Source organism: Solenopsis invicta, chromosome 2, assembly GCF_016802725.1.
Source record: "Solenopsis invicta isolate M01_SB chromosome 2, UNIL_Sinv_3.0, whole genome shotgun sequence".
Taxonomy (NCBI): domain Eukaryota; kingdom Metazoa; phylum Arthropoda; class Insecta; order Hymenoptera; family Formicidae; genus Solenopsis; species Solenopsis invicta.
Window position 1 is genome coordinate 5,005,126 of NC_052665.1, and position 19,465 is coordinate 5,024,590.

Sequence of the window (19,465 nt, forward strand, 5' to 3'; positions counted from 1 at the left end):
GTCAATTACGCTTCGCGCAATCACTATACATATAAAAACCGTCGCTTGACACTGAAGTCGCGGAGAGCACATCGAGAAGCAATACTATCAACATACAACAAAGCATCGAAGCATTGAACATCGCCTTTAACAATACACATACGAATACCGCAATACTACTATACTCGTCGCCGCAAGCCTACATCAAGAGCTATAACTAAGAAGAAATCGAAGCAATTGTAAGCAACCAAATATATATGTTTTGTGATTCAATCAGAATCCGTCTTCTCGAGTCTCCTCTCGGATCTTCGGTCCTCGCTATTTAGGCGTCCTCAAGCTTACTCAACTCGTGCACTAGCTGTACGCCAGTCGAGCATCACGCCTTTCCCTATAACGTACGCTAGCCGCACAATACTATTCAATTCTTGTTTATTCTTTTATATTTTTGTCATTAAATGTTGCTTATATCAAGTAAAAATGTAAAATACTAACGAGATACTATTTGGGCGTCCGGTACGCATTCAATAACTCTCCTCTACAGTATAAAAGCTTTTTTTGGAAAAAAATCTCTGATATAAAGCAATATTATATAAATAGCAAATTGTTCAATAATTATGCACAGTAATATATGCATGCATCATGATTTTTTTCTACGGAACTTGAATTTTGCACTATTGACATATAAATGAGAGAGAAATAAAATAAATATCAGTAGATACATATTCGGCTGTTGCAGAAAAACTGTTACATTGTGCAACATGAATTATACAAATCTTTTTTTCAGAACAGATAATAATTATTTCTTCTTAAATGACGTAAATGTTCGATGATTAGCACAAATTAATTAATCTCTCAGTTGGGCGCGAACAGTCCAAGTGGATAGTACTAATTTATCTATTAACAAAAGTCTCGTATTCTACGACGACAGGTGAAAAAGGTTCTTAAACAAGCGTAAATTAAATTGTTTTAGAATTAAAATTTTATTAAATACAATTAAAATATAATAATCATATTACGTATAAATATTTTATACTAATTGATATTTTATTAATATCAACTAGTATATAATATTTTATTATAATGTAACGATTGCTTCACTACGTATCCAACTGACAAAAGCGAAAATTAACGAGTACGTGGAAAAAAAGAGAGAGATGTATTTAGAGTTGAGCATTTTATTATAGATAAACGTATACGTTACACAGCAGAATTATATATACAGTAAATAGAAACTTAAGATTATAATATTATTTGTGTCTTAAGTTTCTATTTACTGTTTATATAATTCTGCTATGTAAACTGCCTAACGTATACGTTTATTTAAAATGCTCGACTCTAAATACGTCTCTTTGTTTTTTCCTGTGATTGTTAATTTTCGCTTTTGTCAGTTGGGTATGTGGCGAAGCAATCGCCATATAATAATTTGTATTTTAATTTCCTTATTGCTGAAAATAATAAATGCATAAATTAATAATACTTTTCTTCTTTATACAATAAAATAATATTTAAAAATATATATCGCATGCTTCAACCTGGTGGAACTATTCTTGTATTTTTTGAAGCCCCTCATGCTACGTTAGACGTCATTAAGAAAATGACGCAGGACATTCGTTTTGCACCTTACCTTCAAGTCAATATTATTTAATATTGTGTCTTTTCGCGCCATCTTTTTAGATAAAAATGTTAATTATTGCTCTTACATTTATAGAGGAAATTTAGATTTCCATTTTCCGATTCAGCCAGACTCTGTGAAGAGTTTACAGTCTTACTTGAAAGTATCGGGTTTAATATTAAACATTGTGAAATTCAGGCGCAAGATTTTTCCAACATAAATACAAACGCATTTTTATGTAAGTTATGTTTGCCGGATCCACAAAATTTAAATTAATTATAAGAATTACAGATACCCGAAACATATTTTTTTTCAAAACGTTTTTTCTTTCTTCATCAACCATAATCAGTTAAACATTCCTCGCCGCCATCTCGGACGCACGAGACTTTAACAAGGTACGGTTGCACGCAAAGCAAACACATAAACGGACCGAGGTCGAAACATTGTAAGGCATTTACGTATCGTTACGAACATCCATTTTCTTCACTCCGCGAAACGTCAGGCGAGGCAACTTGGGAGGACGAAGAAAACAAAGTTTACGGACAGCTGTAACAACCGAAGAGATTTTGCTCGTTTCGACTCAAGGACGCGGCTAAGGGATCCTTTAGACGTAGCCTGCTACGACTTGCAGATTTCTTGGCGGCGTTCCACAGCCGTATATTAGCATGGGATTAGACGGGACGATTAGTGCGCTCGGCGTTTCGGCAGTTTCGACCCTCGACTCCGTGCCGTGCTATTTCCCGATCGGCAGTGATTAGACGGCGCTGTTTCCTCGAGCTTCGAGTATGCGTGACGGCTCCCGAACCCCTCATCCGTAATCCAAAATCGTGGATCACGTTATCGCGTAATAACATGGCTGAGTTCCTACCGCGAATCATGCAAATACGTAGATTCAAAGTCGCGCATAAAATCGCAGCTTAAAAATTCATATAAAGTGGACCGATAAAGTAGACCGCAGGATCATTTATCTGTTATTTATTCGACATTAAGAATGTTTTGACTATACAATACGAGTTAAAGGTTGTCGAAATTTAAAAACTGAAGGCTTCTCTGGGTTTATTTCTTTTTCCTAATCAACAACAAAAAATTTGATTTTTATTAAGCAAAAATTACTAAATTTTGATGCAGTTTTAAATAAATAACTTTAAAACAAGAAAGTGGATCTAAATGAATTTTTGCACAAATATTTATTAATATATACAAAAATTTTGATTTAATTGACAATGATACTTTCCCATCAAATTGGCAAATAAATACTGCAAAACACGATTTTATGTAAAGATTAAAGAGTAAACAAAAAATAACTTAAACCAATAAAATAAATGAATTGTGCTCAAACTTTACACAGATACTCAAACGTAATACTAGAATACTCTATCAAATTCTTATATTTTTCGTAATGTTTTAGCAATATGATCCGTAAGTACATCCTAGATCTCTCCCAAGTTTTCAATTATCTGAATCGGAAGTAAACAACAGCGGCATCGATATCTCTGAACGTCACGAGTAGCTCGGGGAGTCGATCATGAAACTTTTTCCCTAGGGCGGAAACGTGAAAAGTGAAAATCTTTACCATTGAAGTTAATGGAGAAATTTTTCATTTTTCACGTTTCCGCCTTAGGAAAAAAGTTCCATGATCGACCCCCTGAAGTGAAAAAACTAAAGCGCGACGGCGAGGCTTGCGCCTCATCTGCAGCATCCTGCGTCGCGTCGCACCGCGCCGCGGTTGCAGAGTAGTATAATCTTCGCGACGTGGCAGACGAAGCGATTAAAGTTTCGAGTGGCATTCATAAATGACGTCTCGGGACGCTCCGAAACTCTCGCGGAATCCCACCAGGAGATCCGCGCCGCGTCTTCCGCCCGGAAGAACCGCGAGTTCCGCGCGAGTCGGCATGCGACGCACGATTGTTTCGACTTCGCCGCAACATTGCCGAACTTTAGTCACGCTGCCTGTGCGACGGGATTGGCAGCGCTGTGATATAGGCCCGCGTGCCGGGCATTCCACGTGTTGACGTGTCTTCCGTATTATTACGAGAACCGATCGTTCGTGCGATACACACAATCACCGAAGCAAATTCGCGAAAAGCTCTGTGAACAATGAATTTAACACAGCGCGAGAAAATTTGTTATGGAATGCAACAGAAATAAATGTAAGCAAATTTTTGAAGAATGTATACAGAACATTTCTCATGTATACAACATTTAAGAAAATTATGACAAAAATCACAGATTGCTTTCTATTGCATTTGAAAGTAGTAGAAAAAATTTGATTTTCGGCGATTTTCTATCTGGTTAAAAAGTTATTTCTATGAGAAGTAGACATGTGCTCTAATAAAAATATAATTAATAATGAAATAAGAAATAATAGACTAAGAAGAAAATTTTGAATTTTTTTATTCAAGCACTTTAAACATTCAAGATGATTTATGTAAAGTTTCATTCTCTGCGATGTAGAGATCAGTTCTGTAAAATAAAATGTATTTATTTATAAATTAATTAAACGGACACAACTACAATGAAACTTTATCTATAAATCATCTTGAATACTTAAAGTACTTACAGAAAAAATTTTAAATTTTTTCTAATGTTCTAAAAAAATAATTTAATTTTTAATAACAAGTAGAGCAAATAAAGATATGTTATTAAATAAAAATATAATCTTAAATTTATTTGATATAAATTGTCTAACATATAAATTTAAGATTTAAGTTATCTCAAAATTTACTTGATTAAGTAGTTTTGAGATTTCTCGTACATTTCGTCAAAGATTTCCAAAAATTTTTTGAAAATAATCGAATAAGCAATTTGACTAATCGTACGTTTGTCGTTATATCGGAATATATCGTATCTTCAAGCAACGTGAAAAGTTAATAGAAATGTCTACAGAAAAGATGAACGTGCATCTTTGAAAGTAGATGTATGAGCATATACATATACATATATAGCAAAACTTTTTTTAAACGAGTACGTTTGCGAGGAAAAGACTCGTAAAAACAAGAATCGATTTTCGATTCTTATACAAATTGAATGCGCAAAGAAACAGGGGAGGAGAACGTTTACCGTACTTTCCGCCGGCAGGTGGAACTCCGCACCATTTGATATCGACTTGTTTGCGGCGAACGTCCTGCAATTGCAAAACTTTACAATCGCGTAATGTGCAATTCACGAGTTGCAAGTCAATTGACGAATTCCCACCTCGAGACGGCCCGGAGCGATTGACCAAATTTAATCAGCAACCTGAAGAGGGAGAGAACGGACGCCGAGATCGCCGGAAATGAATAAATATCCGGCCGGAGGCACTTATGCCTCCTACGGTCTGTCTCGACGTTTTCCATCTTTTCCGTTTATTCCATCTGATAGGATAGGTATAAGCACCGTGCGTATTGATGTGCAACGCAACGGAAAATTACGTGTCGTATCTGGGATCGGTTATTATTTTGGAGCACGTTCTTTATGCCGCGATCGGTTTATTCGCGAGCAAGAATTTTCTGCTAAGACAATTCCCAGGTATAGCGTATCTTTTCACATTCAAATAACGATATTACAAATTCCTCGCAGCTGCACAACACCGTAACTGGATAACTGTACTATTTCTTTTTTATTTTTAGTTTTATTTCGAAAATTGTCTTTCTCTTTATTTTTAGAGCGCCAACATTTTAATCGTTATTCCAAACTGAATATAAAATTCAAAGGGGCAAAGAGTTTATTTGAGATTAAAATATATTGTATGTTAATAATATTAATACATTAAAAATATTAATATATTTAATATGCATAATTTATAGTATATATTATATATAATAATAGTAAATATTAAAATAATAATATATAAATAATATGTAAAAGCGCAAGCGTTATCTTATTACTGCCAGTTCTTCACGCACGAACCAGAATATTAATATTCGAAGATAAACAAATCAAGGGTAAACAAATCGAGGATAAACAAAGTAATGCGTGTAGTACATTTTACGATGAAGATAAAGATTATCACGTCTGAATTGTGTTCGCGTGCCATAGATATATTTTACGATCGCAATAACGCCTTACGAAGTCTCACTTTCTTAGGCGCGAAATTGCGCGTCGATTTCGCTTAATGAGCGAGAATGGCAAAGCGTTTTACGTGCTCGGTGTTCGCGTAGTCGCGAGAGAAAGAGAGAAAGAGAGAGAGAGAGAAAGAGAGAAATGCGCGAATACATCGCGCGAGAGACCGCTTACGCAACGCAGGGAGCGTGGGGAAAACCGGAAGTGTTCGGTCAAGGTAAGACGTTGCCTCCATCCAGCGCGAATGCACATTTATAACGGCCTACAATTTTCCGCAATCGCCGCGGTGCCTTCTTCGGGGCGGAAACTAAGAGAGCGCGCTTAAAAGTAAAAGTAAAATCGGTCACTGAACGGCACAATTTGAAAGAACAACGTATTTACATCAACTTCGTGTAAAAAAAAAAAACGGTGATATTTCATATCTTCAAACGAGGTACACGCTGCTCAAATGTGTTCGCGCACAAATTGGAAATCAGATATCAACGGAATCAAAAGTTTTGAAAATTTTATTATTTTCAGCGCAATATATATTTCGTATAACGTTGCAGTCAAGAAATATACGCAGCGAAGAGTGGGCCGCGTACAATTTTGCATGGACACTTGAAATTTTCATTTTTCATCGGGTCACTGATGACATCACCATTCTATTATAAACTCCAATGCGCGCGATGAGACGTCTCAATTCCTCCTCCCTCGAGAGTCGAATAGATTCTTCTTAATTTTCTTGGCGGTCAATTTATGATCATCGATGAATATTTTCGTAGTGAGCGATATTCAGAAAGAGAGAAAGAGAGAGAGAGAGAGGGAGAGAGATTGGCCGATCCTCTAAACTCCTTTTCAGCGGTTCATGTAAATACGGGTCACTCTCCCTGATAACCTTCGGGTTCTTCGGAGTATGATAACACGATCCTTCGTCTTCTTTTTCTTCCTCCTAGGCCGATTCACTAAGATGTATATGGTCCGTCTAGGCTCCGGCATAGCCACTGCATTATCCGGGCACCAGCAAGACAAGATCAATCCGCATATGAACAGGATGGAAATTAAAACGTTCAGATGCATGTTACCACCGGTTATTGTTTCCAGGCGAGGTGATTTCGAGCGATTGCCACGGTATGCGTCATTCCGGTCTTTTTGTAACTTCGCGCTTCATAATAAAAAAAAAAGGGTACGATGATGCAATATCGCGGATTATGGGCGTCGTAAAAAAATTATAGACCGCGCGAATGCTTCCGCGATAACGCGTGACCGAATAATGTCACTGTTTGCTGCGCCTAAAATTGCGTAAAAATCTTTCAAGGCTACAGTTATCGATATCGTGTTGAGCAATTGCGTTCTTCGAGTGCTATTTACGCTCTGAGAACGTGATTCCACGTCCGTCAATTTCATGGAAATAAATTAAAATTCATAAGCTGTAATTCACTGATTAAAATTGATTATAATTGTCAATCTTATATGGAAATGACGGCGAAACAATGTGCACTGGTACACGGAGAAAAAGATTTCATTGGAATTAATATTCCTATGTATTTCATTGAAAGTTGTTTCATTGAAACAACATATGCTTATATAAAACATTAATTGTTTGAATAAAAATGTTGTTTCAATCAAACATCTATTGGTTCGTTTGGACCATTCCAAACAAATTTGTTTAGATAAAATAAAATTTATTAAGTCAAGAGAAATCATTTTCTCTATATACATTGCAAATGTGCAAAAAAAAGAGACAGATGAGAAAATCTCGCCCGAGGCGCTTGACCTCGATTAACGTGATCGTAACTTCACGTAAATGAAGAGATATCCCAAGCTCGTGTCTATGCTGATCAACCGTACGTATCATTCCTTGATTAACTCATTATTGAGAGGAAATTGAGAAAAGAAAGCTGACCGTTAGTTTCCTCAGTATTACAGTTGAAAGAAATAATTCAGCACGTCGTTAATAATTAATTCTTATGAAAATGATTATGGCGGAAATATCTATCGGGTAATACGTGTAAAATTACAAGTCATTTCCACGATCTTTCACTTGAGCGAGCACAAGAAAATTATCGATTAAGAAATATCTAAACGGTCAAGTTTTTCGTCTTCCGGTTCGCGCGAATTCGAGCGATCGATTCTTCGTGGCGCGCGTAGTTATCACGACTCGTAATGAAAATTAATCGCATTTCAGCGATTAATTATCATCACCTGGTCCATGTAGCGGGGGCGTGCGTAATTCACCGACGACATACACCGCGGCAGTTAATAACGACGCCAGCGGCAAACGCAGCCGGTTTCATTAATCCCCGCGCCGTTACGCTCGGCCGCGTCCGTCGTTGTTTGGCCGCGCGTAGTAGTTTGGAACGATCATTACGAGTGATAAAGTTACCCCGGGGTGAGACAACGGGGAGTGTACGTAGGGTATCGGCTGGAACGGAAGTCCTTTTACCGAAGGTGTAATCAGTTGAACGGGAACGCGGACACATTTTCAACATTTTGTCACGGAGCGAAGCGCTTGTCGTCCGATAACTTCCGCGTGACCTTTAAATTTACATCGTAAGCTTGAATCTTTGTAGAAGTGTGTCTTGACGTCGACGATGGTGAAGACCGGCTCTCTCTCTCTCTCTCTCTCTCTCTCTCTCTCTCTCTCTCTCTCTCGCTGCTTGACAGCGGCTTTGAATTGCATCATTTTCGCGGCGGGAAAGCAAGGTTCTGTAGTCGATAATTTGTAACTGACAATGAGTATTAGTCTTACAGCGAAAGAGTGTCAGTTTCATTAGTTTTGAACTCAGAGAACAGTTATGTTTGATAAAATTGATGAAATCTGGCTTTCTTTAACTTGTTTCTTTAAGCTGAAGTGAAAATACCTTTGAGAGAAATAAACATTTATTTGCTTTCAAGAAATGACATTATTAAATTTTGCAAAGTAAATAAATTATTTGTTTAATTTAAACAATTAATTTTTTTATTCAAAGAAAGTATTGACGAAAGTATAAGAAATAATTTAGTTATTCTGGTTTTAAAAACATATTTCTTTTATTTAAAAAGAAATTCGCATTGCACAACAAAACTGTTTGATTCTAATAAAGGAAACAATGTCAAAAAATGTCTTCAAATCAAAGAAGCTTTTCTTTAATCGCATAACAATGCACACACATTTCTTTGATTCAAACAATTTTTTTTTTATTAAATTAAATTAAATAAAAATATTGGCTCCAACAAATAAATCAAAATATTAAATTGTCAAATATTTTTTAACTCGAAGTAACTTTTCTGAGTGTGCAATTTGTTGCTAAAATACATTAATATTTGGCATCCATAAGTGTATATTTTGCGAGTAATTAGTTATCATTATCAATTTCATTTGGAGATTTAGATGGGCAGTAAATATTCCGAGAAAAATTGACACTGGTCTATTGAGATAACATTGGGCATGAGGAATTTGCTATATCGAAACGGAAGATACGAAAGATCTGCTCTGGAGAGACTGAGAAACGAGATCCCATCGAGTTTCTCTACCTTGAGAGACTTCAAGGAGATCAGCCTGGTCTTTCAACAGCAATAACGGTCAACCCGATCATCCCTCGCTCTCAGGGAAATCCGGGAAATCGTACGGTCCGATCTCACGAATTCGAGACGAGAAAAAGATTCTAAAGCGTCAGAAAACGAACGCTCGTCTGTCATGTCCGACATTCCAGTTCTAATTTTATTGACACCCACGCCGCACCTTTTAAGTCGCACGACGCAAGCGATAAGGATGACTTATCGATTTTTATTTCTTTACATCGTCGATCCGTATCTTGCGAAAACGCCTCGCGGAAATCGCGACGCGAGTCATATATGCGACCAACATAAACGTAAAATGGATGCGGGACTTGGTCCTAAAACGAATGATGGTCCTAAAAGTATTCCGCAAACGGCTCGTAAACGCGAATAAAATGGCGAGCGAGTGGCAAAGAGATTCAACAAGAAGGGAACGCATCCCGGCAACGGTTTTCATCATTCTCGACAGCGGTTTTCTTCACGATGGATATTCTTAGTGGTTTTCTACAACGGTTTTCCTCGCGCTGCCTCGTGAATCTCGATGCATCTCTATTTATCTCGCCATTAAACGCCGCCTTTTCGAGATCGAGCTGATAGAGACATCGTGACGCGCTCTTGCGTATCTTGCACACTTTTACGATCGAAAATAAAACGGGAACGTATTTTTAGGAGATCGCAACAAGATTATTATCTTAATATTCTCATGCTTTGTTAATTCTATTAGAACCATTCCAAGAAACACATTGAGCGTTGCTCAGTACCAACATAGACGAGGATGTAAATTAAACGCCATAGAGGAAGATGGAAAGCCCGCTGCGTGTACCCGGTGGAATAATTTCATTTACGTATTTATCCACTGCGAGAATGTATCGGCTAGATATATATACGCGATATGGCCCTGTATAAATGTCCATTTTATAATTTAACCGGGCTTGCCTGTACCGCCAAAGGTAACTAATCGTTTCACGCCAAATATTATCGCAATTACATTATTTCAATAGTTAGATATAAATAGAACTAGAATGAAATCCAGCCGGTCAGCGCGATTTTTCTCGCTGTCGTATTAAATATGTCCGACTTCTTTTCTCGCCTAGAAATATACATATATATAATTTTAAATTCAACAAGCTTTCCAACATTACAATAGCCAAGCATTATCTATAGACTGGCTATATGTAGGTCAGCGAAGACGGATATATTTCAGGAAGAATATTATTTCTCTAGCGTATCGCATAACACAAAGCTCGGATGCATAAAGCGATAACGGCGCTTTAAACGCGATCGTGAGGAACGGGGCGAAACCGTTAAATCCAAACTGCCGTCTGTAATCTTGCAAAAAGCCGCACGACACTGTCTCGGTGAGAAATTTCAATGATACAAGTAAACCGTCACGGCACGGAATTACGTCGTTATACGCGGCTGCCGAGAAGGTAAATCGCTATTGATTATCCACCTTAAAATCATCAAATGAGAATTGATTATCTCCCGAGATTATCTCTCTAATCGCGTTGAAGAAACTCCCGTTTTGTAAAATTGCGACAAACGCGCGCTTCGTGGCATTTGTTACGTACGGTCCCCGCAAAGTAATTGAAATTTAAAAATGTGTTTAATGTTAATACTTCAAATAAAATGTAATATATATATATGAAAGAGTTGTGTAAATAAAATATTTTTATTTAATAATATATATTTATAGTTTATTTACTCTATTTGTTCTTAAAAATTAAATAATTTTTTACATTTAAGAAAAATCTCAATTTTTTTTGTATGAGTACTTTAAGTATTCAAGATGATTTACACAAAGTTTTATTTTGATTGTCTGTTTAGTTATTTCGTAAATAAATTTTATAAATCATCTTGAATATTTAAAATACTTCAATAGAAAAATTCAAATTATTTTCATTATTCCAGTATTAATTATATATTTTCATTGGAGTACATATCTATTTCTTATTAAAATAATTTTTTATCCAGATAAAAAAAATCGCCGCCAAATTTTTTCTATTATTTTTAAATGCAATATAAAACAATTTCTAATTTTTTCATAAATTTCTTCATGTTTTGAGACATGTCCTAGACATTTTTAATTGCCCTTTGGGAGTAAAGTCGCGTTAGGAATTTGCGGATGCGCGACTGACAAAAGGAAAGAGTCGCAAAGTAACCGTAATTGAATTTCAACGTTTTTTGCATCGCGTGATCGGGGAAAATCACAAGGAAAATTGCGGGAAACGGATTGCGAATTGTCGCGTATGTGTAGGTAAGAGCTCTCTCTCTCTCTCTCTCTCTCTCTCTCTCTCTCCGTCTCTCGAAATGCTCGAGAACCGCGATTAAATTAGGCACGCACGACGAAGACGCACTATAGGATCGTATAGATGCACACACAGGAATTCTCGCGGTGCGGCAAGTCCTCGATATCGTTCTGATCGAGAGCGTACAATCGACTACAATAATTCCCTAATGCCCGATAGCATGAAGAGGATTAACGGCACAATGCGATTCTCATCGCGTAAAACGTTATTGCATTATGCATTATATACCGCATACGCGTAACTTATACTTTTCCTCATTTATTTTTACTTTAAGTATGAATTAATGTCCTTCTATTACAGTCGAGCTTGAAATTTAACAATAATTTAGAAATTTATTATCGGAATAATATTAATACTTATATTTTTTTTTAAATCATCTTCTTAAATCATTTTCTTGATTTAAATAAATATTAGTATGTGCATAATAATTTATTTTTTAACTTAGAAAATATTTTTTTAATCAAGGAAATGATGTTAAAAATAAATATATTTATATAAAAATAAAATTTTTTTCAATAAACTATAAACATGAGGTTATTATGACTAACATTATTGCAATAATGCCCGATGATTGTAAAAATAGAGCGCCTCTAACCATAATTATTCCATTATACAATTATAGTCACAAATATCATTGCTATTCTTTCATTTACTTTATACATAAATTCTTACATTTGTAATATATGTATTAAGAACTATACAAGATGGTAAAGGAACGAATGAGAGCACAAAAGTGCACTGAACGTAATTATCAGATTCTGAAAAATGTAGGGTGAACAGGAGAAAAGATATTGACCCACCACCACTCGTGCAAAGATCTACGATACGAAGGAGTCACGCGAGCCACGCGCATTTTAAGGAAGTTCGGGGATTAAGGACAATTTACGACACGTCGGCGGAGCGGGAAGGAGGGAAACTCCGGCAGCATTACCGGTGCTCGCAGAAATCGCGACCACTGTTATTTTAATAAATCACGATGCCGGGCGTATTCGCTCCGCCCGCTTTCATAACTCACACGCGCCGGTGTGGTTTACATTTACCGGCTGATTGTTCGTTTTTCCGCTGAAAATTACTGAAAATTGTGACTAATTGTTACTGCGCTCTACGATGGAAATAAATAGATTCTCTCTAAACACTCGGTTGAAAGTTATCACCAACCGTATAAGCTGCGACCGTGTACACGGTGTGTCTCAAAGCCATCGATTGTACCTTCAGGAATAGTGAGAGAAAAAAATGATTGTAATTATCATAATTTAACTATAATTCATAATCATTGTCGCTGCCAACGGTATATTTATGGTTTTATTATGTAAATCATAGCTTTTAGTTATTAATATGTAAATAGTGATCGAATGTTAAAAAAATAGCTATATTTACTATTATATTAATTATGATAACATTTATTACATAAAAATGTTTATTTTACTTTTACCATACACATATTGATATTTTGTTATATTAATATTTGAAGAAATTATCAATTTATTAAAATTTGTTCATAAACTCGGGAAATATTTTTTTAATCAAAAAAGTGATGTTAAAAATAAGTATTTTATTTGGAAATAAAAAATTTTTTTCAATGTAAAACTATAAACATAAGGTTATTATTGCTAATATTATTAGCAATAATAACTATGCAAATAGAGCTCCTAATTATCTATAATTATTTTATGCGGTTACAGTCACAAATATCAAACACTTCTCTCAGTGAAAAGATACCACACAAAATCAAAAAAAAGTCTTTCCAAAAATTTTTCCGATAAAACATCAACGCGGAGATCTTTATGAAAAATCAAGATGGCAAATTGATTTTTAATAGTACAAATTCAAAAAAATTTTCAAAAGAAATTTATCCCGTGGTTAAAATTTTAACTGTTGAAATATTTATCTAGCAATTATCGAAAGATATTTTTCACAATTACGTAATAAGAGAAATTGTGTAATGGGAAAGATAGGTTTGCCCTACTTAGATTCGAACTGTGCCGAAGTACTTCATCATTGCGTTAGCATTTTAGATAATAAGCACGAGAAGGTCGACGGTGTTTGGCCGCGTTATTTTCGCGACGATTATGCTTCAAAGTAACTACATTTCCGTGTCGGGAAAGTTTTTATATTAAATACTATTTGAGGAAGAAGAGAATGGGAAACATCAAAATTGGCCAAGTTCTTTCTGAAGCTGCGCAGAAAAAAGAATTTCGCAGCGCCGAAGTTTTTCGCTTTGCAAGACGGGTCGACGAGGCGGAACGGGCAACGGTGGTGATCGCATTTTGTCGAGGCATCCTCCCAGAAAGAAGAGGAAACTTGTTTAAATCGCGCCACGCGAGATTAGACCACAAAGCGACCCGTTTCTTCTGTCGGTTCTCGCGACGAGAAGAGAGAATCGGGATAATCGAGAGCCGCGGCAATTTCCGCTTCCACTTAAACTTATTCGAAACAACGCCGGCCGGTCCACCGCGCGAATCGATTAAACTCTCGGAAAATTTCCCGTAATGAACGGCATAACGGCGCGCTTGTACGCGCACAAAGCCAAAAAAAAAAGAGACGCTCGAGCGAGTTACAAGAAAGCTGCCGCCGCGAGACGAGAGACGGAAAATAGGGCTAATGATTCGCGACGCACGAAATTCGCGACGGAAAGAAGGAAGGAAAAAAAAAACGTCCCGCGCTTTGACTCGCGAACCCGCGACAACGAAAAGAAAATCCGAGTGCAAGGTTGCTCCAGTTTTTGCGATTTACTCAGCTCCCAGGCAAACTCGACGACCCTGATCTCCCTTTCACGACGGAAATACATTGGACATTCATCTCACGACCCTCCCGCTTTCCCCTTTTTTTTTAACTGTATTTCTTCCCTTCTTGTTAAATTTGCTAATCTAGCCGACTTTTTTTTTAATACTTCAAGGATGAATTTTCATATCTGAAATTGTCGTAATCACATCCGCAGGCAATCAATCTGCCAATACTTCCAATACATTGATTCGTATTAATTCTCCATTCAGCTAACGGATATTCCACGTAACTCATGAATGTAACGATCGTACTTCTTTTTTTTTTAATTGAATGAGAAAAAGAAGGATGAGAATCGTTTAAGGTAAACTGATAAGTTTAAGCCGTTTCTTCATTAACTCTAATTCGTCTGAAACTTCTTAATTCTCATTGCGATCCAAGTTTTTAAGTAATTATTCCATCCGTCGCTGGAATCTAAAGTTGCTCACTTTTTCAGATTAGAGGAGGAGTTTTCTGATCGAGCGAAAAGTGGGACGCTCGGTAAGGCGAGTCGGAGAGATTGCGAAAGCATCTGGAACCGTCAGCTACAAATTTCGGACAAATGGCCATCTTACGTACGGACGAAAATCCGCCTGCGGATTACGCCACGCCGCGCCGCGCACCGGTCAAAATAAATTTTCACGCGCACGCGTTTTCGTTCTCGCTCTCTCGACGAGTACATCTGTACGAAACGATTTCGCGTGGACTCAGCTGAAAACGCGCGATACGTTACTACGCCGTTGTTGTCCGAACAAACGGCTGCTCGTTTATACCGATTTCAATCCCCGTCGTGCTATCAATCGTGCGATAAAATCGAGGCCAAAGCTAATTGAACGGCACACGATGAAAATTCGACGGTCAAGTTTCGGAACTGTATACCGAAATCGACGGAGATCCCTCTTGGCTAGTTTAAATATTTAGCGTAGCCCTGGTTCAACAGTATTCGAATTTTGCCGATTGCGTAAACGCTCGCACCTCCCGTAATTTAATTAAAGCGATACGGCACACGTATTCGCGTGCAATCGATACGAAACAATCGTAGGAGATACTCTCTCGTAAAAGCAGCGTACAGCAGCTCGCAACATGACGTAATGTATGATTCATTCGTTTGAGTGATATATCCGCGAGCGCAATTAAATCTTACAGCGAATCATAAACATGCCGCAATCTACACGCTAATTGGCGGTGTTATATCGATCAGACAGCAGATAGTCGGTTGGAATTAAATCAAGATTTAGGACAATGAGTTAAGGATGTATCGGACATACACTGAGAGAAAGAGTTACTAAATTATAATAAATATTTGTTTCAATAGTCGTAATGAAATATTTATTTACGATACATAAATATTTACTGAATAAAAAAATAATAATTTAAATTAAATTTTAGTGGTTTTTGCACTAAATAACTATTTATTTACATTGTTAGTAAATATTTTATTGCAACTTTCAAATAAATATTTATTAAAATTTAGTAATTTTTTCTCTCGGTGTACAACCCCTGTAAATAAAATTGGAAAACGTGTTTAATGCTAACACTTTAAATAAACTATATACATGTATGAAAGTTGTGTGACCAAAATTATATTTTTATTTAATAATATATTTTTATTCGTTCTTAAAAATTAAGTAACTTTATATTTAAAAAATCTCAATTTTTTTGTGTGAGTACTTTAAGTATTCAATATGATTTTGATACAAAGTTTTATTGTGATTGTTTATTTATTTCGTAAATAAATAAATAAATTTAGTTTGTAAATTATCTGAAATATGTGAAGTATTTCAATAGAAAAATTCAGATTTTTTTTCATTATTTCTTATTTCATTATTATTAATAATAATTTTATTAGACACATGTCAAATTTTTATTGAAATATCTTTTTATCCAGAGAGAAATTTTTTCTGCTTAATTTTTTCATAATTTTCATAATATTTTGAGAAATGTCTTGTACATCCTTAAGTCACGAGACAAAAGTTTTATAAATAAATCACTGAAAAACTTTTTATGTATCACATTAATAAAATTATTTATATACATTTACAATAAGTGTAAAAACTATTCGTATAGTAGATATTTTTTAAAACCTTATCGTTACAATGTAAACATTAATTAGCAATTTAATAATAACAAAACATGATAGATTGTACATACATATAAATATACGGATTTGTTATTTGTAAATTAATCAAGGCTCACGTTCTAAAAATAAGATTTTAAAAAATTTCTCTGCATTATTTTTTGCACTCACTCTAATATCTAACAAGCTACTGTTACACAAGAACCTAAAGAGTATCGCATGTAGCTAATCATCCGCCACTTCGAAATTAGTTTACTGGCTCTTAGTTTACTAGCAGGCCAACCACCGGAGGTTCATCTTGGAAATGCTCGGCCAGTATTGGCACGGCAAACCCCATCGATATTCCGACAATTCCTCACCTCGATTTGGTATCCAGCGTACAAAGTAAGAGCGGATCGATCGGCACGATCGATGTCCCTGCGCGATGCAAACTGAAGGAATTTGCTGCGATCGATCGACCGCTCGTGGTAGACACCCGCGGTGAACGCACGCGAGACACGCGTGCACGTCATACACTATTCTGCTGTTCACTTTCACCCCTCGACACGACTACGCGGCACGTACGCACAGCTCTCGCAGCCTGCGGGAAATAACGCCGTTCGTTAGCGGGACGCGACGTACCTATACGTACGGGGAGAGTTAAAAAAAAAAGAGGAAAGAGGAAGTGACTAACGAACATATAACGAGAAATTGCAAATAAAAGAGTGCGCCGTTAGGTGCCATTAAAACAGAATATTTGTACGATAGCGTGCGAAACGTCGTTCTAATTAAAATAAATAAATTGCGAAAGTCAAACAGGGCGAGCGGCCCGGCTGCTGCGCGTTTCAAGCGATTCGTAAAACAAACGTGCTCGCGCGAGGACGAGCGGGGCCGGATTGTTATTTCAAGAGTTGCCAATAATTCACCGGAGATATCATATAATTATTACAGAAATTACAACTGGCAATTCTATCTCGCGAACGGTTTTACGCGACGGATAATGATTGAATGTTTAACGCCGGTCATAATTGAGAGAAACGGTCACATGAAATTAAAACTGATAGAGCTCGTCAGTATTTAGCTCCTCGATACGGAATCTTTCGTCGAAACGTATCGGGCGACTTTTTCGTACTCGATATGGACTGAATATTTCACGTATTACGTAAGTTCGATATAGTTCGAGAGCGCGGAACACCCCGCCGTTTGCGCACTACGACGCTTATTAACGATTATCAGTAGCTCCGTAAATTTGAAGCTTTCGCAGTTGAAGTTGAAATTACTTTGATCTTCGGTAGCGAGCTAGTTGCACAACGAATCGGGGTTCTTACGGACGTGAAGTGCGATAATTTCGCTCGAAATGCATTATTTGCGCCGCGCGCAGAACGGGCTAATAACGATAAGAGAGAGAGAGAGAGAGAGAGAGAGACGCGGAGATTACGTCACATTGCCACGTGTGGATAATAGACCCCGCACGAATAAGAGACGGAGAACTCGAACAAAGCTCTCTTTCGCCGGCTAAATATTCCTTTCGAAGAGAGCTCCATTTCCATTCCTCCGTCGCCCGCTCACAAGCTTCGAACTCGAGTTCGCGAGGACACTTCCCGGTAAAATAAATCTTATTTCTCTGAATTGTCGAAAACTTTTGTCTCGTACAACAAACGTGGCGCGAGCGACGTTAGATCGGTTTTACGAACGATTTTTCGTGAAATGTCAGATTGAATGTAATAAGTGGTAAGTCGGCGAATAATTAAAGAGGAGAGAATTAGTTTTGAAATAAAATAAATCGCGCTGGAATCCTCGAAATGATAAAATAATTAAACGCTAATGAAATGATACAATAAATTAATTACAACCCTTTTGTCTATATCTAATGTATAATTGATTTCTGCGCAGCGGAGTTGCTCTTAAAGCTTAACGCTCCAGTACCGAAGTGGCATCGCGTTAAACGCACAATTTTTACAATGCAACACTGAATAAAAAATCGTTTTATCCTTTTAAATTGTTATTCAACGTAAAAGAAATTAGCATAGGTGAAAAGAATTGCGCGCGCGACAGTTCTAGATCATCCTGGTATATTTTATGCATGAGCCGCAGCTCCACTTTCAGACCGTAAAGCGTCACTTCGATACTTGGACAGCTTACCCGCGAGAAGTCGCGAGAAACCGGCACAGAAGAGAGGTGGAGGGCGGGGAAAAAGCGTTTCGCCCCGAGCCAAAGCTGGAGGGAAGCGCGGAGGGATTACGGAATAAAAGAGAGCGGGTTATAGCGCGAAAGCTGCGAGTCGGTCACACGCGACAAGGGAGGACGAGTAGGACGACAGCCGTTCGCGGACGTCCGTATCGCGCGAGAGTTCCTGCGGAACTGACGGCACTTCCGTACGACGTAGAGTAAAAATCACGAGACTTCCACCCCTCTCGCCACCCCCTCATCCCCTCCGTTTCCAGCCGCCGGGTCACGTGATCTTTCACCTCCCGCCGTCGCCGAGGATGCACTCTCTCGCCCTTCGCCGGCAGCGACAGCGCGCGCGCTCGTCCACCAACCCCCAGAGGTCCATGACGCCCCTTTCGTGCTCGCTCCGAAAACGCTCGCAAAATTCACGTCCGTGACATTTCGCGATCCGACATTCCGTTCATGTTACTCCTGCGATTGGTTTCGGCAAAACGATGGCCGAGGCAAGATTGCACCTCAAACCGATAGCGCGTGGGCGTTTCCGATTCTGTTAAAATCCAGAATTGCATGGGAAGCAGAAGTAGACGATAGCGTAATTGTTTAAATGGAAGGATGCTACGGAATGGGAGCCGTAAAGCACAAAAGAAAAGAGATTTGATATAATCCTAATCTTAATCGCGTATATCTTTTGTTTTTATCAAATAGAGATGATATCGCTGATATCATATAGCAATGGTTCGTATAACAATGATGCCGTTATTAATGATATCGTACACTGAGAGAAAATTGTTTTTAATGAAAGAAATACGTTTTCTTAAAATCGAAATAAAATATATTTTGATACAAGCATTTGTTTGTTCAATTTAAATAAAAATATTTACTTTTAAGTAAAAAGACATATTATTTTAATTATATCATTTTTTTACATTTAAGTAATAATTTTACAAATATGCTAATAATATTATTAAACTTAATTAAATTGCTTTTTTTTAGTTAAAAAAATCCGATTGTCTTCAATAT

The 19,465-nt window shown here is 37.2% G+C and overlaps 1 protein-coding gene across 11 annotated transcripts in view; it reads right to left on the reverse strand.

Annotated features, from left to right (window-relative positions):
- LOC105199142 overlaps window positions 1-19,465 on the reverse strand; it is a 168,539-nt gene that overhangs the window by 125,024 nt on the left and 24,050 nt on the right. Inside the window, exons 1-2 of one of the 11 annotated variants that reach the window (XM_039446229.1) lie at window positions 18,419-18,700; window positions 16,657-16,877 (exon numbers count right to left, since the gene is read on the reverse strand). The exons of 9 other annotated variants lie outside the window; for them this stretch is intronic. The gene's annotated coding sequence lies outside the window, so the exon portion shown is untranslated. Of the gene's footprint in view, window positions 1-16,656; window positions 18,701-19,465 lie in introns of those variants that run through there. One more of the 11 variants, XM_039446228.1, reaches the window with a different exon arrangement.